General features: G+C 40.1%; 1 protein-coding gene across 1 annotated transcript in view; it reads left to right on the forward strand.

Annotated features, from left to right (window-relative positions):
- The first annotated feature begins 6,035 nt into the window (after positions 1 to 6,035).
- Positions 6,036 to 24,890, forward strand: part of COL8A1 (collagen, type VIII, alpha 1) — a 171,371-nt gene continuing 152,516 nt past the window's right edge. The window contains exon 1 of the mRNA XM_010841938.1: positions 6,036 to 6,233. The gene's annotated coding sequence lies outside the window, so the exon portion shown is untranslated. The remainder of the gene's footprint in view (positions 6,234 to 24,890) is intronic.

Genomic DNA, 24,890 nt, shown 5'->3' on the forward strand with positions numbered 1-24,890 from the left:
TAAGTAAGGAAAAAAAACTCTCCCTGGACTATATTTTTCCCTCTCCATTGCACAGCCCCCATGAGAGAATCCCTACGATGAAATTTTCAACAAACAGAAAAAGGATGGAATGGCTTTAGGTGCCATTGGTTATGGAGTGGATAAATGATGAAAAAAGGTTCAGTGACCCTAGTAAAAGTCTAACAGTTTGGGAAACTAAAAAGAGTCACAATCATTTAGTCTATATTGAAAAAGGCAACAGATTTTTGCTAATTAAAGAAATAAAGAGGTGGAGCACTTGGGAAAGGGAAGAATTCATAGTGGGAGAAGAATAGATAGCTTCACAGGAAATCAAATCAATTTATTCAGACATCAAACAAATTCAGCACAATAAACACAATTTTCAGAAACTGGGGCTCTGTATGGTGTGGTTACATTTCCACCAATTAAAAGGAGAATTACTACTTGATTCAGAAGAAAAAATTAAAAGGCCTCAAGGTTTAGAGGTTGATGGCTAAATCTGGGAGTGCTCATTTGCTCAGTGGGTCTGACTCTGTGACCCCTCTATAGCCCTCTAGGCTTCTCTGCCCATGGAATTTTCCCTGCAAGAATACTGCAGTGGGTTGCCATTTCCTCTTCCAAGGGATAGTCCCAACCCAGGGATTGAACCCGAGTCTTCAGCAGCTGCTGCATTGGCAGGCAGATTCTTTACTACTGAGCCACCTAGGAAGCCCAAACCTGGGAGACTTCTTCCCAATCCTGAGACTTTGAGAGACAATGATTACAGTTAAGAGCTAATTAAACCCCACCTTTGGGGATTCTGGATCTAGAATACAATGTTTAATGTTGGGGTGTGATCCTTTTATAGCAAACACTGGACTAATGCATTATAAGCTTTACTCTTATGACTCAAGTTGAGCATGTGTATCATGGATCATCAGGTTGACTTCATGGGGATGTTGAATAAAAGGAGCATCTACTAACTAGTACAGAGCAGGCATCTGAAAAGTGGAAAGAGCTGGTTAAGCCTCCTTATTTTACATACAGACATTGAATCCAAAAAGGATAAAACATCTGCCGCAAGTTTGTATGGGTAGTTAGTGGCCCAGCTGGGACTAAACCCCACATTTCCTGACCCTCAATCCAGTGCTCTTTATAAAGCCAGCGGGAGCTGTGAGGCAGTCATCTGTGGATCACCCAAGTCAGTCAGCTCTCTACCATCTGGGCCAACAGGAAAACAGTGACTCACAGAATCCAACGTTCCTCTGGAATGTAGGAGAGGTGTGCTTTTCTTCTGTGCTGTGAACCTTTTCAATTTTTGTAAATAAAACCCTACTTTAAATGTCCTAGGAGAGCTGGCAATTGTAAGTGCCTTGCGGTCCAAGATCATATTTGGTGATACTTAACAGAAGCTTAGGCTGACTGACTGATGGGTCAGATGATAGACAAAAAGCAAATTTCTGTACATCGAACTTCAGATCATTGTGATTTTTGTTCAGACCCAAAGCCATGATCATTTGCATTTTGAAGCAATTGAGGAGTGGAAGGAAAAACTGAAGGTTGAAATTTGCTGAGGATAACACATAGGAAATAATTCAAAGTATTTTAACAAACATAAATGTGACAGCATAAGTTTTTTATACCAGGGTCCACTGTTTCCTCATCCAGAAACCTTCAAAATTTAAGGATCTCTACATGAGACCTATTATCTCTGGACTGATACTTTTTTTCTTAAAAAAAAAAAAAAATATATATATATATATTATTGAAGTATAGTTGACTTACAATATTTCAGGTGCAAAATAAGGTGATTCAGTATATACATATAACATACATTATTTTTCAGATTATCTTCCATTATAGATTATAAGATACTGACTATAGTTACCTGTGCTACACAGTAAACCTTTGTTGTTTGTTGCATACCTATTTTTTTGAACTAGAAATCTAGCATTCTATTCATACTAAGTCAAACATGTGGAATCAAAATGTCATAAAGTTTTTAGTTAGGCAAATGTTCCTAAGTTTTCTAAAATATATATATTATACATACTATTTATAAACATGTAAACAAAAACTTTTCTACCATGTTTGATAAAGGCTTGAGTAAGAACATCAAAGAAAAAGAAAAGAGATGGAGAAATTGGAAAAGCTAAACTAAATGAAACGGGAGCACTGACTATGAAGTAGAAAAAGTGAAATAAACTAGATAAAAGTAAAAGATCATCTTTTTGATAACATTAAAGCTACAGCAGGTAAACTAAAGACCAGCGCCTTTGATACACAGAACAGGCACCAACCCTCCCATTAACCTCATCTATCATCCTGGCCACACTCTGGGAAAATTCTGCCTTCCCATCTCCTAAGAATCACCCAGGACACTGTAGGGACACTCTAGGGTAGAACTACAGTCATTTTTGCCACCTCACGCAGACCTCCAAGTCTGCAGGACACAGACAGTCAGTTTTCTCTAAGTATGCTCATGGCCCTGGAGAGACTGGCAAGTATTTATATGCAAAGCTACTATAAACAGCCTATAAAAAGAAAAGCGAATTCTTAATAATATGCTATTTCCAGCATGCCATGCTATGGCTCAAAAGTCTCCAATGACTTCTCATTGCCTAGAGTTACAGTTCAGACTACTGAGGTGACATTGAAGGCCGTCCACAGGCTGACTCCATCTCTCCTTTCCTGTTTCTTAGCTTCATTGTTCTGCTATACAAACACTTCCCTTAAGTCATGCCGGCCATTTACCATTCTCCACATATTCCTGTGACTCCCCCAGTTGTGTACATCTCCCCCCTTGTCCTAGAATTCATCACTCACCTGTTCCAATTCTACTTTCCACAGTCAACCCAGATGCCAACACCTCCCTGAAACCACTTTGCTACCCAACTAACAGGAATTTCATGGTGTTTTTTTCCTTCCATGAGAGTAGATCTACATTCTTACTATTTCCCTCTGCTTTGAATACCCCACACTGTCTGTATCCATTCTTAATAGGTATTTATTAATTGATTAATTCTAAATTTAAAAAAAAGTTTCCATTTTCAAAGCGCTTTAAAATAAGGTAATAATCTGTAGCTGTTATTACATTCACACAATGGAAACTTCAGAGCCATCTAGTATGTTGTCATTGGATTCCTTTCTTTCCACAAAAGACCAAACTAGGTCATTTCAAACCTCAGTCACCTTCAAGAGATTCTAGAAGGGCACTCGAAGAGTTAGCAAAGAGATCACATTCCTGGATTCCTGATTTGTTGTCCAGATCTGCTAAAGTTAGATTCAGGCAAGTGTGAACTGGAGAAATCAACTAACCGTTAGCACCATCCAAACAAAATGAAAGGAGCTCTTTTGTTACATAGCTGGATATTCAAGTTTGAAAGGAGGGAGTGATGGAGGAAAAAGGAAAAGAAAATACAGCTGTCAATTGCCTTCCTTTTGAATGTGCTTTTCTTGCCTTTTCTGTTTCTATTTTTCACAACTATGTAATGGATCTGGAATGTCTGAAGGCACTAAATCAGAACTGAAAAGGTGATTTGCTATAATCTGATAAGGATATCTACTAATACGTGTATCACCCAGAGGTGCCTCTAACTGGGTCCTAATTAGCTTTCCCAGAAAACATTTCTTCACTAAACTATAAAGTTCCAGAAGTGGTAGCTTTCCTGTGAAATCACATTTGATTTTAAGGGTCAACCCCAGAAGACTCAATGCAGTTTTATTTCTAGATCCAGTAACAAAGCTGTTCATTTCATAGACTTCCTTCAGTGGATTTAGGCATATTCTCAGAGCACAAACATACTATTTGTGAAGGGGGTCTAGAGATGAAAAATTATAACTATTAAGACAAATAATCAATGTCATGAAACATCATGAGTAACATCTGAGTAACTGTTCTAACATCAAGTTTGTGTTTATAATAAAGAACTTAAATGTTTCACCTCATATATCATTAATTCTCCTCATATCCCAGGCACAGGGGGTTGTTGACTCCCAGATGTATCCGAATGAGAATAAGATTAGTTATGAAGAAAGCAATTGAGACTTTGAAGTCTAGAGGCAGACAGATGGGATTATGAAAATGTGAAAGTTATGTTCAATGTAACCTTAACACATATGGCAACTGGTATTACTATTATCCAAATACCACTGTTGGATATTTTCTTAATGAATTTCTTTAAAATCCTTTTTTATATCTGTGGACCTTTTACAACCAATGGTTCTTAAAGGGAGGAGGAGATTTTTTGTGCTCCTCCCCCCACAATTTGGGTAAGTGTAGGCACATTTTCAATTCTCATAATTCAAGAAGGAGGGTGCTACTGGCATCTGGTGGGTAGAGGCCAGAGATACTGCTCAACATCCTATAATAGCCGGAAAAAGTTCTCACCAGAATTATCTGGACCAAGATGTCAACAGTACCCAGTTCAACATATTCTGCTCTTGGTCGTCATTTTTCCTTCTCTTGGAGTCTGATAACCTCTCCCCACTCCACACACAAAGACATCAGGACTAACCTGAGGCCAGCTCAGGCATTCTATATGGTGGCCCCTGGTGGCTCAGACGGCAAAGCGTCTGCCTGCAAAGCAGGAGACCCGGGTTCGATTCCTGGGTCGGGAAGATCCCCTGGAGAAAGAAATGGCAATCCACTCCAGCACTCTTGCCTGGAAAATCCCATGAACGGAGGAGCCTGATAGCCTACAGTCCATGAGGTCACAAAGAGTCGGGCACGACTGAGTGACTTCACTCATGTGGAGGGTGCACATGCTCTGGCAGCTCACCAAATATGGCTCACCTTCTCGTTAGCTTGAGCTAGTTGCTTAACCCTTTGAAATTCCTTTCTTAAAAAAAAAAAAAAGAAACTACACAATATGAATCATATCTAACTCCATAAGGTTGTGGTGAAATGAATCAAGTTTCATATATGTATATATTACTATACATTTATATAGTTATATATCAATAGTGTCAGTAAAAGTTATTGCCCTTGTTCTTTTCAGGCCCATCCATCCATCTCCCTGCCCCTTTCTTTCCCCTTGTCTGTACCCCTCATTCTCAAGGCTCAGGTTCTCTCTTTTCAAATGCTTTAATTCCTGTGGTGGCAAAAATCAAACTTGGGCTAGGAAGTGAGTCACGGCTCAGCAGCTAAAGGAGTTTGTTTTTCTTTCTCTGAATGTATTTCTTAAGAATTTCGGCCTGATCCTTCAGCCTCTTGTTGGTTGAATCCTCTTAATGTTTAAGACACACAGAGAGCTATGGCACCAAGACGTTTTCCAATTGCTAGGAATGAGAGTTTTTAAAATACCGAAAATAACCAGAGGGCAGAGAGCCCTGCAATCCTGTTACATAAGCAGATGTTGGAGGACCGAGGCTGGTTTTGAGGTTCCTTTCTCCACAAGCCAATCTCCGCTGATCCTCTCCAACCTTTGCTGGATTTACCTTAATGCTGCAGAAGTCTCCAGAGGGGCCTCTGGACGCTGCGCACTACCGGCAGCACCGGGAGAACTTGCTGGTCACAAAGCACAGTGGGGAGTGATGAGTGAAGGGCCGGCTTTCACCCGCGGGGGGTGGGAGACAGGACGCAGGAGGGCGGCCGCATCGCAGCCGGCTGTGGACAGCCCTTCTCCGCGCCCACCCAGAGCTCGGGATGTGCTACTCCGACGGCCAGCTTCCCCTCCTTTCCCTTGCCTGTGAAATTTCAAATATTCCTGAACCGTTATTTAGGTTTTCGAATTCACAGAAAATACCTATTGTTATCTCCGTCACTCACAACTCGCTCCCCAACACCACTACCACCTAAAATGTCATACAAAATGGCAAATAATCAAATTCCCCTTTCCCTCCGTATCTTGCTTGTTTAACTGTCTCAGTCTCCTATTCATTTTCTCCCCCAATCTCTTCCCTGTTTGTGGACTACATCCCTTTATAAGTTTTCTCTCTTGTCTCTCTCTTTTTCTCTTCTCCCTCCTCTCCCGTTTCCACTGCTTCCTCCGCTCCTTAACCCTCCTCCCTCCCCGCCCCTCCTCCCGCTCTCCGGCTCCTGGCTCTGCCCTGCCGCCCTCCCCAGAGAAGAGTGTCCAGCTTCCCGGGGCTGCCCGCCCGCTGCTGCTTCTCTGCCCACCTACCATGAGGAGCGGCTCCTCCCACCTGCCCATAAAAGCCAAGTGCATGTTACCAGCAGCGGATCAGAGCACTTTCCCGGTCCTCTCCTGTGGGAGCCCCCGAGCCTCTCTCCTGGATCTTACGTGCTCAAGGTAAGATAACCCTTCTGCAGGCATCTGACCTACTGGGGGTTGCTTCGGGGGAATCAGTTTCCCCTGGTCAACGTGCTTACTGTTTGGTTAGAGCTGATTCTTATGAATGCCAGATCGGCTGCTCCTTTAAACCAGCAACTGGTTTGAAAACAAACTTCTGTTTGAACGGTAAAATAAAAGTTCGTTTGGGGCAGAAACAGCAGCATAAATATTGCAAAAACCTTTTCGCCTTTTAAATCACTTTTGCCCCCGGTTGCTGGCTGTTGCCGAGGTTAAAGTGTATCCGTTTGGGGTGCTTTCCTGACCGCTTTTCATTGTAAATATTTCACGTAACAGTGGGGGCAAGGATAACTTTGTCCCATTGTCAAAAATGTACTTTAAAAGAACACAATTAGTTTCCTAAAAATAGCACAAAGGTCTGCTAACAATTTTGCCATGTTTTCCAAACCCCCAAGACAGCTTCTGTGAGTCCTTTAAAAAATATCTTTCCAGGTTTAAGTGCTTGGAAAAAATGATGCCAACGGGTACCATTTGCCCAGAGACCATAATCAGGTGGCTGGTAAGATAGGAAAGAACAAATCCAAATTGACAAGCTACAGCACAACGTGAGAGCACAAAGTTGTCTTTTCAAGACGTCCTAAAATGAGAATTGTGCTGATATACAAAAGTGTATAAAAGAACTTCATGAATTTCTATACACACACCTAAACATAAAGCATTTCAATGTGTTCCACAGTCAGAGAAAAATACAGGCCAGATTATCCAATACTTCTGTTTACACCCGAGGGTTGTAAAGAACGATCAGCTTGAAGGCTTTGGAAGTTTGATCCCTGCTTGTCACCTTCTTTTCCCTTATCTAGTAAAAATTGATCTGATTGGCAGATAGATAGTCTTTAAGCTACCCTCATTTTTAAAGATTTCGGACTTTACATCCTGATCTCTGAGGTCTGAGAATGTGTGTCGTGCACCTGTGAAGGAAAAACGTCCGCCCCAGCTACTTCTGGAAAACCAGACACTTAGTCCATGAAGTTTGCAGTCAGAATCTGCGGGCTGTGTGGGATGAAACTCTCTCATGTGGGAGAAAAACCCTCTTCAAATATTTCCTCTGGGGAATTGCACAAGCCAGCTGAGAGACGGCAAACCAAAGCTGGCAGTCAGGAAACCAAACCACTGTTTCAGCCCTCAAGGTTCTTAAAGTAAGAGAGGAAAAGTTTTCCTCTTTTTTTTTTTTTTGGTTTGTTTATATTGTTTCACTTGAAAAAGGAAAAGTCTCCAAAGCTGTAAAAAATTCTTCACTATTAAAGAACATAGAATCATTAGAAGTTTAACTGAGGGTCTTCCAAACCTTTCCTCCTTATCGCTTGCATATCAAAAGAAATAATAAAGATATTTAAAATTTCTATTTGGCATGGAGAGGATTCAATGCTATTATTCAAATGAAAAATTTATATGTAAAACTTTCTGTCATGTGAAATTTTGCTTCATTGGAAAAAATTATTACTAGGAGTGCGGTTTCCTTTAAGAAAATGATATAAAATTACTATTGGCCATGATAATATGTGACCTGAGCATATTAAAATACCTTTTATCTCAAGCCACAGTGCAGACTGCTTGCTTTGTATTTGCTGTAAGTGGGTAATCAACCATGACAAGAGCACAGGTATGGGACCGGGCCAAACCAAGTGTGTGGTATGTCCAAGCTAATTCCTCTTTTATGTTAGTGCCGGATTCACGCCCATCATCACAAGGGTGAAAAGACACTGCTTCATTCACCAGATCCCCTTGAGGAAAGTTATCTTTTCTGGGAGGAAAAAAAAAAAAGTGCTGCCAGTGTAAAGAGCTCCCTGTTATTCCTAAATGTGGGGATGAAAAGTGTTCCCCCAGGGTTTGCTTCTGCTTTTCCTGGCAGTTAATCCACTCTACCAGCTATGAACCATTTCATAGTAACTGCTTTCCCCATGCGCCATCACATTCAACACCCTAAATAACTAGATGAGATCATCCTAGACTGCTCATGACCTCACTTTCCCAGGGGTCTTTACCAGACACTAAAAATGATACTTTCTCCATAGTTTCCTCCTTAAGTTTATAGAAAAACCAGTAGTGGGGATTCATGGAATCCCCACCAGTGACTCCCCCCTTGCACAGAACATACAGGCATGAGTCTTGTCTATGCCATTGTATAGCTGCCCCTGGATTGGGTTGCTTCATGGCCATACCTACCCCATACCACTCCAGCAAAATTTGAATGACTCCTTTAATGTTTCTTATAAAAGAAAAGTGACTGCATGTTTCACTAGAGACACACGGGAAGGGTGCTCGGTTGATCTGGAGGGCCTGTTACATCTAAGGAAACACACATTTTAGATCTTCTGCTATTCCCAAAATTATAAAACAATATTCTTCCCATGATCAGAAGGTATATCCTACCTTAATTCCATTTGTGAAACAAAAGATGAAATGAACAGAGAATTGAGAGGGAAGCTGGGCAGAACTGCTCCTAGAAAGTGCCCTAGAAGAGAAAGATCAGAATCTCTGTAACAAATGCAACTTCTTTTTGTTCTTTTTTATGTGGAATATGAGGAACAAAATCCATATCTGCTGTTGTTGTTTTTTTAATCAATGAGTGTTTCTAATAATTTAAGATTCATCTCTACTACACCCTTCTGTAACAGAAAGAACAGCCCTTCTAGAGACCAAAATGATTTCAGGTCTGTCCCACATTAAAACTCATAGATATTTGCCAGTTATAATTTTATAATAAAAGCTACATTCTGAATATAAAAATCCTCAGAACACATTTTTAACTAATGGGTAGTTCATGTCAACAAAGCCACCTCTAACTCTCTCAAAGGGTCCAATGTTCAGTAACTATTTGAAAGTTAGAAGTTAGAGGCAGCTGTCTACTCCTCCCTATCCATGGTCTTCAACTGTGATATGGCAACCTGCAGCGTGATTGAGATGCAGCGGTATTTGCCAATCTCTGGTCCTCCAAGTAACCCTCTGGAAGGGCCTTGGCTTCCTTCTCTTCAGGCCTTGGCTTCCTTCTCTTCCACCAAGCCCCCGTGAACATCCATATGCATAACTCAAGGAAAGTATAGATCTCGAGACTAGAGTGCCGTCTTCTGAGAGTTTCAATGTTCTAGCTACTGAGTGAAATGAAAATAAAGATACAGAGAGAAGAATGAGTGTCCTGTGGAATTTAGAGAATCACTTTAGCATTGTGTAAAAAAGAACCCCTTACTACCCAAAGCATCTAAAAATTTAAATTAAGAAATAAAAAGGCCAGCTTACAGGTTGTTTCAAAATGTTAAGGATATAATGAAAAAGATCTTCCAATGACCTGACAGTCATTAACATCAGTTTATACCCCCAAGTACTAATTTAGAGCTCTGCTAAACTTCCCCTTTGCAGAGACCCAAGGAGTGAAGACTGGGAAAGAATAGTAACCACATTTCAGCACCAACAGAGAAGCCACTAATTAGACATTTCACTATTGACTTGGGAACTACATTTGCTGTTTGAGGAAGGAGGTTCTTACAGTCTATCTTCAAGCAAATAGATTTGCAACAAGAGGGCTAAAGGGAGTCACACACGGTCAGAATGTCTATAATCTGGGGGCCCTGTGAAAGCAAATCCACAAAGCTGTTGAAATTGCAAGGAATCAAACTGAAGTGACTGAAACAAAAATGTTCCCAAAAACTGATCATAGAGTAATCTGCTAAAATAATAATAAATTCCCACTTCTTAGTGTAACATAACAGCAAAAGCTATTATGGACACCTATAACTGATTATGTAAAATATCAAAACATATTGATGGTCTACCTTCAATCTCCTCTGTTAATTTTGGGCTCACTTCTACTGTCCTTCCTGGAAAATGAAAGCTGTCCTCTCCTTCAGTACAGGATTTACAGATGCAGTCATGTCTCTCTGTGCTACCTCCTTTTGTTTTTTCAGTGAAAGAAATCTCTATTCAATCCTTATAGATCTTATAGTTTCTGGAGTACCACCCATAACTGTGGCATTTCTCATTATCAAAAGGCTCATACTTCTCTTAAACAGGTGATGTAGATTTTCACTCCAACAAATAATAAACCTTTACATTTTTCTAAATCTTAATTCATATACCTAGAAGATAGGTAACTTAAACTTGCTACATGCCTCCAAACTGAAATGAAGTATCTAAGCAGTTTTATTTATCTAGGCTGTAGGCTAACTTCTTGGGGTTTAAACTTTTATTTAGGGAATCACACAGTACAAAGGCTGAAAGAATCCTTGGAGCTAATTTTAACAAAGTTAATTTTACAGATGAGAAAAGTCAGAGAGGCTGATGTTTCCTAAGGTCACCCAGACATGAGTAGGAGAAGCAGGACTCGAGTTCATATAACCAAACTCTCTGTTCAGGGCTCTATTTTGAATAATTATCATGTGTCTTCCCCATACAGTGTGTATCTAAGATGTCTCTGACTATGACGAGAATTCTGTTGAAACATAAAATATAGAGTTCTTAAAAACCGTAACTGGTAGAGGTTTGGAGCTTCAGCTGTACCTCTCCTACAGAACATTCAGAAACACTGGTACAATCCCTTATGAAGAGTGAAGTCGCTGGTTGTCACCATCACTGGCACCTTGTGTGTCTTTATCTTCATTCCAGGGTCTTATATGTAATAGCTGCTTGGTAAACCTGTGTTGAGAGAGTGAGTGACTGATAAAAAAAAAAAAAAGGCTAAGTATAAAATATCCATATTTCTTAACTCCTTGCATAAAAATCCTTACAAGCCTATAGGTACTTATAGAGACTCAGATCCAAGTATATGAAATTTAAGATTCCCTGGTGCTTTAAGTAATGTAGGAGAGTTCATTTAGCCTTATCAATGGCTGAGCCATTTCCCTGCCTACAGAGATTTCATTAATCCTTACATTTGCCTGAGTTCTAGGAATAATGCTATTTTTTGCAACAGGCTTAAGATTGAGTTCCAATTTTTCCATGACAGAACAAATGTATTATTATTTATGTGATGATTTACAGCATAACCTTCCTCTTCTGGCATCACATTGACAGTGTGTTATCAATATACCTGGAATCTCCTCAGGTCTTTAATGAAAGAAATGACAAAATATGCATAATGGACCATTAAGGAACATACTGGTTAAGGAGTGTAGGCATGAGAAGTGTTATGACACCAGAGAGGGATTATCAAGAGGTCAAGAGTATAGACAAGATAGTGCAGCTAAGAGGATCCATTCCTCTAAAACAGAAGAGGGAGAAACTCCGGAGAAGAGATTTTTTTAACATGATTGTCATAGCTAAGACCCACTCAAATGTTTGGGAAGTAAAACCTTATTTGGGTCAGACTTCTTTCTGTATAGTACAATATTAGGAATGGCTCACATGGGGAAAAGCTTTATAAATTTTACATCTATTAAAACTCTTCTTAACCCTTAACTGGACTTCCACTGAGAAAAGAACCTCACTTGACCTCATTTTAAACTTGATCCTGACCCAGAGTACTAACTCCATGGATATAATGTCATCAAAATGCTCTCTGCTAAGATAAAAATACAACTTTTTGTAATACATAAAGTTACCCCAATGTGGAAAGTGATAAAGGTATAAAAGAATATTCTTGTCTTTTCTAGAAAGAACTTACTGAGAAAGAGAAAGATGTTACCTCAGATGCTTCTTCACTTTCCTCTAAAGCATGCCTGACAATTGTTTGCAAAACTTTGAAATAGTCATTGTGTTTCTGAAATTGGTTTATTGTATGTTAAAATTTACATGGTCCGTGACTAAGCTTCATTGTGAAAACATACTTTTAAGTAAGTCTTTCTTGAAGACTGTCTTTCTTAAGCTCTCTTGAAGTGTTTACATCTCAGGATATTTAAGCATTGGCATCATTTGATGTGCTGAGATTAAAGACAATTAGTCACTTCATGCACTACTTTTCCAACTAACTGAATAGGCCTGGGTGTGGATGTCAGCTGTTGGCTTCTCCAGGAAATAAAATGTATCAGCCTGTTGGGGAGCTTTTCTAGTCCTCTCTGCTAGCTAGATAAAACAGCTGTTTTGCTGAAATTCTAGGCCACCATTAAGGTTTCATCTATTAGGGAACTATGGCCGATTTAGAAAGACATTTGGCCACCCAGCAGTGGCGTGGCTAAGCCACAGCTGCCCTCAGTTCAACAGCAGGACAGCAGACCTTCCGAGCTGGTTGAAGAGTGTTGTCCTGGGGCAGCTGGGAGATATTTTGTGAGCTCTTATCCCATTTAGTATGTTTCCTCTATCATACCGTGTGCACGCTAAAGATAAATCTAAACTTGGTTCATAAATTCAAAGTGATGACTGTACATTATTATATTTCTTTGAAGATCTGTACTTAACAATTTTCCCATCCAGAGGTCATAGTGTTCATCGTGCTATAAAGCCAAACAAGTAGCCTCTTGTTAAAGGGCACGTACAAGACAAGCCTGAGGAATACAGGAAGGGAGACGCTAGGTGGAGCTAAGACTTTGAGGCTTAGGTGACCAAGACTGTTGAGGTAGAAAGAATGAAGGAAGATAAAGGATTTGCAGCAAAAATAGGCTATTGGATCCACAGTCCCTAACTTCAAGTCCAGTTCCCTTCTAGCTCCCAGCTGACTCTAGTCCCCTGCTGTCCCCATGACTGGGGAGGGAGGTTATTGACCAGTAGAGGGAGCTGGGGGGTTGAGTGTCTAAGAACAGAAAACTGATTTGTTCCCAGAGGGAGCCTTCAGATTTTCATTTTTCTGATAAAAGACAGAACAAGGTGTCCTCTACAACCAGTGGCTAAAATGTAGCACAGGAGTATACCACATTGCTGATTTTCCTTTAAAAAAAAATCCCAATTTAAGCCTCTACAAATAAATCACCTGCATTTCAGCAATGCCAGAAATGTCCAGGCATGTAGGAGTTTATTTGAAAGAAAACCATGGCAATCTTAGAAAATGTTCTTGCCGAGGCCACCACCAGCCAAGACTTAAATGTTCAGGACTAAACGCTCAATTCAGCAATAAATAAACCACATCAGCTGGGGGTCCGCAGGAGACAAGCACAGAGTCAAGGGCCGAGAAAACCTCCTGGGTTCCAAAGGGAAGCCCTAGCGTCCTGCCAGGATCAACCCTTGGTCCCCAGGAGAGGGGAAGGGAAATGCAAGAAAGAGGGAGGCAGAAATGGGCCAAAAAGGCTTTATCCAATCAAGACAGCCCAGAACTTGCATTCCAGGATCCTCATTTCTCTGGGGCAGCAGTCAGTCTTGCCTAGACCGAAGTGAATACCTTTCTGTTGAACATTTCCATTGCGCAGTGGTGTGGGGATGGCTTGTTAAGACTTGAGACAATTGCAAAATTCAGAACCCTCTAGAGGATAGAGATCAATTAGGACCATTAAAAAAAAAAAATCCCTGGCATACGAGGAAAGAGCAGCTTGCTTTGTAAAACTTATGACATTCATAGGAAAACAGAGCAATCCTCTCTCTAGGACTATTAGTGATCTCAGTAGAGATGAAGCTGTGAAGTTGGTACGCATGTGGCCTGAGAATCCTCTGTTCTACGAATCTTTAGTGTTTTAGTCCCCAGAACACCTTGACTGTTTCTGGGGCCTTGATCATCTTTATGCCTTAATTTATTTATCTTGAATAGAAGAACAATTCTCAAAGAACCCCTCTCTTTAGAGGCAATTAAGGTCTTGCCAAAAATTTTACAGAATGGTGCTACTTAAACATACATAGTTAATGGATTGGACTCAGGACACCTGGAGATGGCTCTTGGCATTTACAAAGAACCAAGTTAAAATGGAATACAGTGCCAAATAAGCACCTAACTTTTCAAGATGTACTAAGAGCATTTTTATTTCTTATAGTACAGAGGACAATATTACATGTCTCAAGGGGCCAGATAAGGCCTAGGGTAAGTAGAAAAAGGGAAAGAAACAATAATTAAACTATGACTTCAAGAGTCTCAAGAGGCCTATACGTTCACCTATTCATTATCTTGACACCAGTCAAAAGATAATTCCTCATACAGAAAAAAAAGTTTTTGTGATTTTTAAAGTTGTTTTACTGGAGAATATTTTTAATAGTGACTCTTATAGTATAAAATTTCTAAATGCCACTTCTTCAGCATTTTCCAAAGTATGTTTCAAAACCAGTAATATGTGGGATACTAACATGTTTATACAGAAAAAGGTTCTATGGTCAAACAAACTTTAGAAATACTTAATCAAATAACATGAGCAATTTTACTTATTATTTTACAATTGATACAAGTAATTTTACCAATTACTTATTATTTTACAATTTTACTTACAAGATTTAATAAAGACCTTAATATGCTCTGTATATTTTCATTCTTCAAAAAAGTTACAGTAAATAGTGTGCACCCAACATATTCGATAACAAATCTTCTCAACCTGAGGGCATCTCTCTGGTCTGGTATTTTATGGGATAGTTTAGGAATCACAAGCCTCAACTGTTCTCAGTTTAAATTATTCCAAGACTTACTGGGACATGATATTTTCAGTGTTACTAGTTAATATGTAATATACATTGATTGTCAGTATAGATTATGTGCTATGTCAAACCATAAAGTAAGAAATAATCCCAGTGTGATTTCCAAACCCAATTGAAAAGGGACGAAAAGAAGCAAATGAACATGTCTTGGTCCCATTACTAAGTTCTTTATGATAAGAACAGCAGAAATGTTAAAATAATTTACCAATAGTTAAGTTAAACAGTAAATGAGAGAGAAAAAGAGGGGAGGGAGTGATGGAAAGAAAGCAAGAAAGGAAAGAGGGGAAGCAGGGAGAATATTGGATAGACTGAAATGATCTCTTCCTTCCCTCATCTTTCTCAGTGTCAGGATATTGTATTACAAATAGAGAAACGGCCAACAATGAGTAATAAGTCAGTAAATGGGCAGCCTGGATAATTTTATGAATTAGCTCAACAGCCCCTGAGCTAATTAACACCACTAATTAATCAAGATCATTAACCAAACATTTTTCTTGAAAATTTACTTTATCGCCATCAATAGGGAGCTAATTCCTGGAATAGGAACACACTGATATTCTAGTATATCTTGCTACATCAGGGCTTATTGGTTTACCTATGACACTCAGACCTCCTACCCATATCAAATTGATTACTTCTCTTAGGGTTCTACTCTGGAACATCTCTTTCCCCTTTACAAAGATCATGCTTGGAAGCCAGTATCCCAAAAGCATTGCAGTGTAGCATCCTCTCCTTTAAGAAAATAAGTTCACAGTCATCCAAGGGAAAAACTCAGACTCATCATTTCTAGTTACAATTATAGACACTATCTAGTAAGTGTCTCACAGAAGCAGACACCGTACTGCTCTCATTACCTCTATTCCTTACACCAGCAGTACAAAGGTGGTATTATCATTCCCAATTCAAAGATGAGAAAAACAGAGCACCTATTTGGTCAAGCAACTTGCCCAGGGTCACCCAACTAGAAGTGGCAGAGCCAGGATTCCCATCCCAGTCATGCTCCAAAGGCCGTAGGTTTCCTGCTCCTCCACGGCGCCTCTCCTGAGGTCTCATTATATCACAAAAGGAAGAAAAAATATCGACTCCCTGTGTCACTACCTCTGACTCATAAAGAAAGTCAGAGAATTCCAATGGCTCTCTTCCTAGACACTGCCTACTGGCTCTGTTTTTTGTTTAATACTGTGATTTTAATTTCTTTTTCTTTTTTGTATTTTTTTCCTAAAAGCATGCTGCCATTTCAGAGCCAAAGAAGTAAGGTCTGTGTAACTAGAAAAATAAACAAAAAAAAGCTATCATTTCTCCCTGGGGTAATTTATAAGGTCTAAGGTTTCTCCATAAATTCTCCCCAAGTGATCCCAAGTTGCTTGGCATGAGTCTGGGAAAAAGAGTGACAAGCAAGCATGTCATTCCTCAGGCAGGAGAAATTCCCATGAGTATATGAGGAACAGCCTAGAACAAAGGTACTCTGGCGTGTGAAACACACTTGAATCCGGCTCCCTGGAACATTCTTTGACTCTTGCTGTATTCCATACCCAGGTGAAGAGAGTAAAGACAGTTTAACTGAGGCCCCAAGCCACGTGAGTCACCTAGACAAAAGTCTATTGTCTTTACACCTGCTGCTTAAGCTATTTGAGGGTGTACAGGTATCCTCCACTTTCCAAAAGTTCACTTTATGCCACTTCACTTCTATGAAAGACCTATATTACTACCTGTTTCTGCTAATCTAAAGAAATCCAAAGAAGATTTTCACCTTTTATGGCGGGCGGCGGGGGGGGGGGGCGGGGGGTGAAAATGCAACAGTGTTGGCTTGGCCAAAAAGTTCATTCACATTTTTCCGTAAGATGGTATTGAAAATCCAAACAAACTTTTTGGCCAACCTAATAGCATTCAGCACTGCCAAGCTCCTTCCCCAGGAATTGCACTCAGCATCAAGCTGCCATAGCTCTGAACTGTGTCTGTAAGCATCTGTGCTTATTCTGGATTTATTTTCTGCACAAGACGTGTCCTAAGGTACCTGCTTCTTCACTTTACCCCATTTTCCCTTATGAAAGATTTCATACGAATGTTCTGATTTCAGATAGCAGGGGAAGCTTGTATGTAGAAAATAGTTACACTCTGAGCCCTTCCTTTGTGCTGTACCAAAGACAAAAGAGGAAAGAAGGTCTAGGTCTTTCCACATGGTCACATTCTGCTTAACTTTATAGTTTTGCGCTTGATCTTCCCTCTCTGCCTGGAGCATTCCTCATTTGATCTACTGTCTTAATTTGTACTCCTCCTCTGAGATTCAGATCAGCAAACTTCCCCTCTGAAAAGACCTGCCTGCACCTGGCCTGTCTTGACGACGTGTGCACCTCCCCACGCCCACTAGTGTTCTGTACACAGCCCTGTCACGGCCACATCTTTGTATAAGACAGTGATCCCCTTGTAGGATTCATGTGCTGTTTATCGCTGCACCTTCGATGCTTAGCACACAAGAGAAACTTAATAAATGTGAAAAGAAAAAAAGGGATGAGGGGACAAAATGCAATGATGGTACATGAGAGGCTCTAAATATGCTTTTCCCTCTCCCTGTAGTTGTTCCAAGAAGTGCACACACAAACACAAACGCACACACACACACACACACACACACACACACAGCATTACTAGGCTCAACTCTGTAGCTGTTTGTAAGGCTCAGGACGAACTCCCAGTGGCAGATTAATATCAAATATGAGGCTTCTGAATACCTAACTACATAAGGAAAGATTATTTGCTGGGTGGTGCCACTGCCCCAGGACTATCAGTAACCTGCTCAAAACTATTTATTAGCATTAGAAAACAGATCAAACATCTTAGCTTGCCAGCCAGTCCCTCCATCTCTCTTACCCCAATCCAGCTTTCCATTTTCATCCCTCTCCAGCATGTACCAGGAATTTGACCTAAGTCAGATGGACTGTTCTTCCCCCAAATATTCTTTCCCCTTTTTTCTACTGACTATGCCCCACTGTCCTTTACGCTTGTCAAAATAACCATAAATTCAAGGCCCTACTAAGATCTTCCTAAGTACTGCAGCCTGCATTGATTCTTCCTTATTCTCATCTGGTTGGTAGTTATTGTTAATATCAATTATGTGATGCCTGTACCCTGTATTGAAGAAACTGGGGCTGTCTATTAGAACTTGCTGCAATTATAGAAATGTGTCATAACTGAACCGTCCAAAATGGTAGCCACCAGCTCTATACGGCAACTGAGTACTTAACATGTGGCTAGTGCAACTGAGGTACTGACTTTTATTTTATATTTTTGTAGTCTCTTTAAAAATGACATAGCCACATGTAGCTAGTGGCTACTGTATTGGGCAACACAGAATATTTAACTTTTTGTGTGCTATGTCTTGTATCCTTGATGAACATATAAACTATTGGGGAAAAAAATTGAATTCAGTTCTTTTTTGTATCCTCAGCTCATGCCATGATTGCAGTAGTATTCAACAAATGTTGTGGTCAGTGCATTGCTAGACTACTGGGTCTGCCTCTGATAGTTATACTCTCTTGAAGAAGTCCTCTCCCATATGTACATAATATTAATAAAAGAATACAGATTGTCTTTGCTTAATGGTTTAAACTCACTCAGAATGGCACTGTATCACTACATGGATCCTCTATCACTATAAAACCAAAATAAGATGAAGAATGATTTGAACTGAGTCTCTGAAAGAAAAAGTTCCATTATGCATAACTCTCTCTTCTCTTTTCCCTTTTGGGGGAAAATATGTTTTAAATGTTTTTTAAACACATTTCAGACCTGCTGAAACAGAATTTCTTCAATTTTCAAAATGACCTTTTCTACAGAGAAAGACTGTCCGTGAGAATCTGAAACAAGTTCAGCCAATCAGATTTTTATTACCCACTGAGGCCCCATCACTTTCTAAAGGAAGGTAGTTCTCAATGATAGACTTTCCCATAGCATTCTTGTCTCTATTTCTAGTGCCCAATCTGAGGCTCTTTGAAGAAGGCTAAACCTCTACTAGCAGGTCAGGGAAGGTCACAGGTCTTTGGAATTTAACAGTGATGTGCCCCTGGCATTTGCTGGCTTACCAACAGCCCTTCAGGAATCATCATGCCAACAGGCCAACCACACAACAAAATCCTGTGCCTGCAAAGCCAAGAGCAAAGTGATCAAACAGTCTGGTTGCAGATTAGATTCTGACTTATTAATAAGCTTTCAGAAAATAAACCAGAATGTGTCTCTAACAGCAACAGTTTACAGGAGATGTTTAATGATTTCAGAGGTCAACCATACTGCATGCCTTCCTTCTGACTCAGTGAAGAGCAGGACAGGGCAGAAGAGATGTGGACAAAGCCAGGGCAATCAGCTGTATCTTTTCCATTCACAGCTAAGTTTATTTGGAGTGACTGGAAAAACCTTCAATGAAAACTTTTTAAAAATAATAAAATAAAAGAATTTACCCTGAGATCATCAGCCAGACAACATCGAGAAATAATTAGGGGTTGGTATTTTCCTCTGCCTTGTAAAATATTTTCAAATTGTAGGATAAGCAAGCCCTAGAGGATCATAAAGATAGCAATAACATTTCAATTGTATTTTTTTAATATTTAGTCATCAAAGATATCACCATGTGTTTAAATCACATTTGAATACATATAAATAAAATTTTCATCTGCAGACAGGAGCCAGTGGCTAAAGAAAGAATCCACTGACTCCTTTAAAACAGAGCAAGAACACCAGAGAGGTTTGAGATCTTGGTTTTATAAAATAAAATTATTACCACATGAGCAAGAGAATATTAGTAAGTATCTTAATTTGAGGCCTTTTAAACATGAACATATTGATGATGATTAAAATAACCTTTGCAAAGAAATCTGCAGTTTATGACATATATTCTATAATACATTCCTTTATTTGCATTAGAGATTTTTATCTATATTTCACACATGAGTCTGTGGAGACTTAGAAAGATTAAGCAACTTTCACAACATCATTTAGACAGTAAGTGATGGAGCTTGAATATGAACCTAGATCATCCCATTCCTGAAGTCCTCTTCTTTCTACTCACCTAGGCTTAGAGTATCACACCCAGGTATGGTCCTGGCACGATAAATGAGAAACTGCAGCAAAGGAAAGCTGAATGGTCTTTAAGATTACTTCATAAACCAGATTCAGTGATTAAGAATGTGCTTTTCAAGAAGATAGAACTCAAACTCCCAACAATGATAGCAGTTAATGTGTAATGAAGGTTTACTTTGTGCCGTGTAGAATGCCAAAAGCTTCTCTTTTTTTTTTCTTATATATTAGTGCATGTTATCCTGATCAATTTCCTATGAGACAGGATATGTAAGAGAGGTGAAGTAATTTCCTTCCTCACGTGGCTAGAAGTAAAGTAACCAGATATGAAACCAGTAAATCATATTCCTGAGCTCTCCTCATTAACTGCTACATCATTGACATTTTAACCCCAAAGAATTAATCACAACACCCTATTAGTAATCTGTGGACAAACAGATTGGCAATGGTCGCAGGACCAGCAATATAGAAGTGCCACTAATAATCAGCAAGAATAGTTTTATAGACTGTTTTCTGTACAGTTGATGATTTTAAAGGACACACAATTAATTTTAAACCTGCCCGTAAGTTGTAAAGGGTATTTAAAAATCCCCTTTGAATTAATGCCAAAATGCATGTCATTAATGGAAGAAAAAATAACAAAACACCTTAAACCATCGACAAGAAGCCACGGTCACAAATAAAAGCACTGAATTTGGCAGAAGTCACAGGGTCATGTACTACCTCTGCTACCCAGAAGCACAGACACCCTGGGCAAGACCGTGGGTCTCACCCAGTGTTCACTTTCTTGGCTTTAGAATTAGTCTGCCTCTCCAGGTTGTTATGATGTTTAATAAGATAACATATGAGAAAGTAACTGGCACTCAGAAGGCACTTAGTAAAAATTATTTGATAATAATGACCCCCAATTATTGAAAGTGAAAGTGAAGTCACTCAGTCATGTCCCAGTCTTTGCGAGCCCGTGGACTGTAGCCCACCAGGCTCCTCAGTCCATGGGATTTTCCAGGCAAGAATACTGGAGTGGGTTGCCATTTCCTTCTCCAGGGGATCTTCCAGACCCAGGAACCGAACCCGAGTCTCCTGCATTGTAGTCAGACGCTTTACCATCTGAGCTACCAGGGACTTAAATATTGCTTTATACATAATGCAAATAAGGGCAAACTAAGGATCTCTTTCCTTTGCAGTTCATCTGATGAACTCTAGACTCCTACTCCAGGGTGCTTCAGTGAGCTTGTCATGGTGGCAGTGTGGGATGTTTTTCGGCTCATCTATCTTTCTGGTCTTTGGAGGATTTGGGATTTGGAGAGTAAGGAGGTTGTTTATGTTCTGCTGCTGTTGTTATTTGTTTGTTTGCTTGTACTAAATGGCACTACGTCAGTGTTCCCAGTAGTTCCCCAGTGGAGGAAATTTCTGTGATTGCATAATCCCTCTCCAGTCCAAAGCTACCTCCCTCCATTACCAGGGCAATGTAGGTAACATATAGGCAACTGTGGTATCATCAGAAAAACGATGGCTGTCCCAAGTGTTTCATCTAAGGTCTTAGCTCATCCCATGGGCTTCTGGAGCTTTATGCTTCTATGTTCTGTACACGCCCATTTAGGGTGCTGGCATTCCAAATACATCCTGGTCCCTTCATTTTGATGCAGTAATATGCCTTCTTTTTTATTGGAGTTTAGTTGACTTACAATTTGGTGTTAGTGTCTGGTGTATGGCAAGTGATTCATATATGTATTCTACATAGAGAGACTGTATATATGAATGATGAATTCGGGTGAATACTATCCAAACCACTAGAAAAAACTAAATTATTCCGAGTTTCAGAATTAAAATGTATTTAAGGTAACTTTTCATTTACCTTCTTAGGTCATGCACATTCTCCCTACAAAATTCAATGTCAAAGAGTCCTATCTTATATGAATTCCATTTTCCTATTTTAAAAGAGTCCTATCTTATATGAATTCTATTTTCCTATTTTAAAAGCCCTAGCCTTTTTATCTCTATGGCTTAATTATCAAGAAAACTTTCAATCCAGACTCCCTCAATAACTGGCTCTGAGAAGCCAAATGTTAGAATAAGGAAAATAATAAGCTACAGTGGAAGGTACTTTCGTTTATGAGACAAAGGAAAGAGGGCCATAAGAATCTTGAAAGACTGTCATTCTAGTTCAGTTACCCTACTTTTGTTTGTTTAGGTCTTGATCTCAACCTCATTTATTCATTCATTCAACAATTCAACATGTAGCTTTTGGGGGCCTACTACATGCAAGCCGTAGATGCCAGATGCCATCAAGGACTGTTTGACCAGCACTTAGGATTAGCAGCTGAAAGGCAAGAAACCAGTAAAAAGCCATTTGAAGCATAAATGCACAGGGCATATGAGAACTCCTTTTTACTCAAAGGGGAGGCCAATTTTTGTGCCTTTTTCATGCTGGTCAGGGTGTTCTGAGCCTTCCCTGGGACCAGTATTCTCCCACAACACACCCCTCCTCACTCAAGAAAAGGCTTTCACTCAATAGCTGTCAAGGATTCAAGCCCTAACCTACTCTCCAGGTGCCAAAAACCTAATAAGTCAGCACCTTAATAGATATACTTCAGACATTCAGCACACATATATAAAAATGTACAACACAGTAACCTCTGTTTTATCTGGTATTCTTTCATCTAAAATTGTTATGAAGTCTTTTAATTCTGTTGCCAACAAGATAAAATGAGTGAGTGTCCTAGGGATGACCCCACGTCACTGAGAATCCTAAGGGCCTGGAACAGAATTGGGTACTTTGCTTTCCAATAAATGCTGGGTGGATGAATATTATCTGAATCACTAGAAAAAAAAATAAATTATTCCAAGTTGAATTTCAGAATTAAAATACACTTAAGGTAATTTTTCATTTATCTAGCATTCTGAAAACTTCAACCCTACATAACACAACCGAGGATAAAAAGTAAGTCAAAAGTACTCAGAGATGAAAGCAGTGGTTGTTAAGGTTTGTGGTATGGTGGTGGTATAGTTGATAAGTCGTGTCCAACTCTTTGTGACCCCATGGACTGTAGCCTGCCAGGCTTCTCTGTCCATGGGATTTCCCAGGCAAGAATACTGGAGTGGGTTGCCATTTCCTCCTCCAGGGGATGTTTTCTCAACCCAGGGATCAAACCCAGATCTCTTGCATTGCAAACAGTCTCCTGCATTGCAGGTGGATTCTTTCCGACTGAGTGACGAAGGGAAGCCCATTACGGTTTGTCAGTCAGTCAGTCAGTCAGTTCAGTCGCTCAGTCATGTCCGACTCTGTGCGACCCAATGAACCGCAGCACGCCAGGCCTCCTGTCCATCACCAACTCCCGGAGTCCACCCAAACCCATGTCCATTGAAACGGTGATGCCATCCAACCATCTCATCCTCTGTAGTCCCCTTATCATGCCCTCAATCTTTCCCAGTATCAGGGTCTTTTCCGATGAGTCAGCTCGTCACATCAGGTGGCCAAAGTATTGGAGTTTCAGCTTCAACATCAGTCCTTCCAATGAACACCCAGGACTGATCTCCTTTAGGATGGACTAGTTGGATCTCCTTGCAGTGCAAGGCACTCTCAAGAGTCTTCTCCAACACCACAGTTCAAAGCATCAATTCTTCAGCATTCAGCTTTCTTTGTAGTCCAACTCTTACATCCATACATGACCACTGGAAAAACCATAGCCTTGACTAGATGGACCTTTGCTGGCAAAGTAATGTCTCTGCTTTTTAATATGCTGTCTAGGTTGGTCATAACTTTCCTTCCAAGGAGTAAGCATCTTTTAATTTCATGGTTGCAATCACCCTCTGCAGTGATTCTGGAGCCCAGAAAAATAAAGTCTGACACTGTTTCCACTGTTTCCCCATCTATCTGCCATGAAGTGATGGGACCGGATGCCATGATCTTAGTTTTCTGAATGTTGAGCTTTAAGGCAACTTTTTCACTCTCCTCTTTCACTTTCATCAAGAGGCTCTTTAGTTTGTCTTCACTTTCTGCCATAAGGGTGGTGTCATCTGCAGACTGAAACTATAGTCACAGACAACTAGCCAATCTGATCACAGCCTAGTCTAACTCAATGAAACTAAGCCATGCCATATGGGGCCACCCAAGACGGATTGGTCATGGTGGAGAGGTCTGACAGATTGTGGTCCACTGGAGAAGGGAATGGCAAACCACTTCAGTATTCTTGCCTTGAGAACCCCATGAACAGTATGAAAAGGGAAAAAGATAGGACAGTGAAAGATGAACTCCCCAAGTCAATAGGTGCCCAATATGCTACTGGAGATCAGTGGAGAAATAACTCCAGAAAGAATGAAGGGATGGAGCCAAAGCAAAAACAACACCCAGTTGTGAATGGGACTGGTGATAGAAGCAAGATTCAATGCTGTAAAGAGCAATATTGCATAGGAACCTAAAATGTTAGGTCCATGATCAAGGCAAATTGGAAGTGGCCAAACAGGAGATGACAAGAGTGAACATCGACATTCTAGGAATCAGTGAACTAAGATGGACTAGAATGGGTGAATTTAACTCAGATGCCCATTATATCTACTACTGCGGGCAGGAATCCCTTAGAAGAAATGGAATAGCCATCATAGTCAACAAAAGAGTCCAAAATGCAGTACTTGGATGCAATCTCAAAAACGACAGAATGACCTCTGTTCATTTCCAAGGCAAACCATTCAATATCACAGTAATTCAAATCTATACCCCAACCAGTAATGCTGAAGAAGCTGAAGTTGAACAGTTCTATGAAGACCTACAAGACCTTTTAGAACTAACACCCAAAAAAGATGTCCTGTTCATTATAGGGGACTGGAATGCAAAAGTAGGAAGTCAAGAAACACCTGGAGTAACAGGCAAATTTGGCCTTGGAGTACAGAATGAAGCAGGGCAAAGGCTAATAGAGTTCTGCCAAGAGAACACACTGGTCATAGTAAACACCCTCTTCCAACAACACAAGAGGAGACTCTACACATGGACATCACCAGATGGTCGCCACCAAAATCAGATTAAGGTTTGTATTCATAAGCAATTAGGATTTCTCACTTCAAGCC

Source organism: Bison bison, unplaced genomic scaffold, assembly GCF_000754665.1.
Source record: "Bison bison bison isolate TAMUID 2011002044 unplaced genomic scaffold, Bison_UMD1.0 scf7180017864168, whole genome shotgun sequence".
Classification (NCBI taxonomy): Eukaryota; Metazoa; Chordata; class Mammalia; order Artiodactyla; family Bovidae; genus Bison; species Bison bison.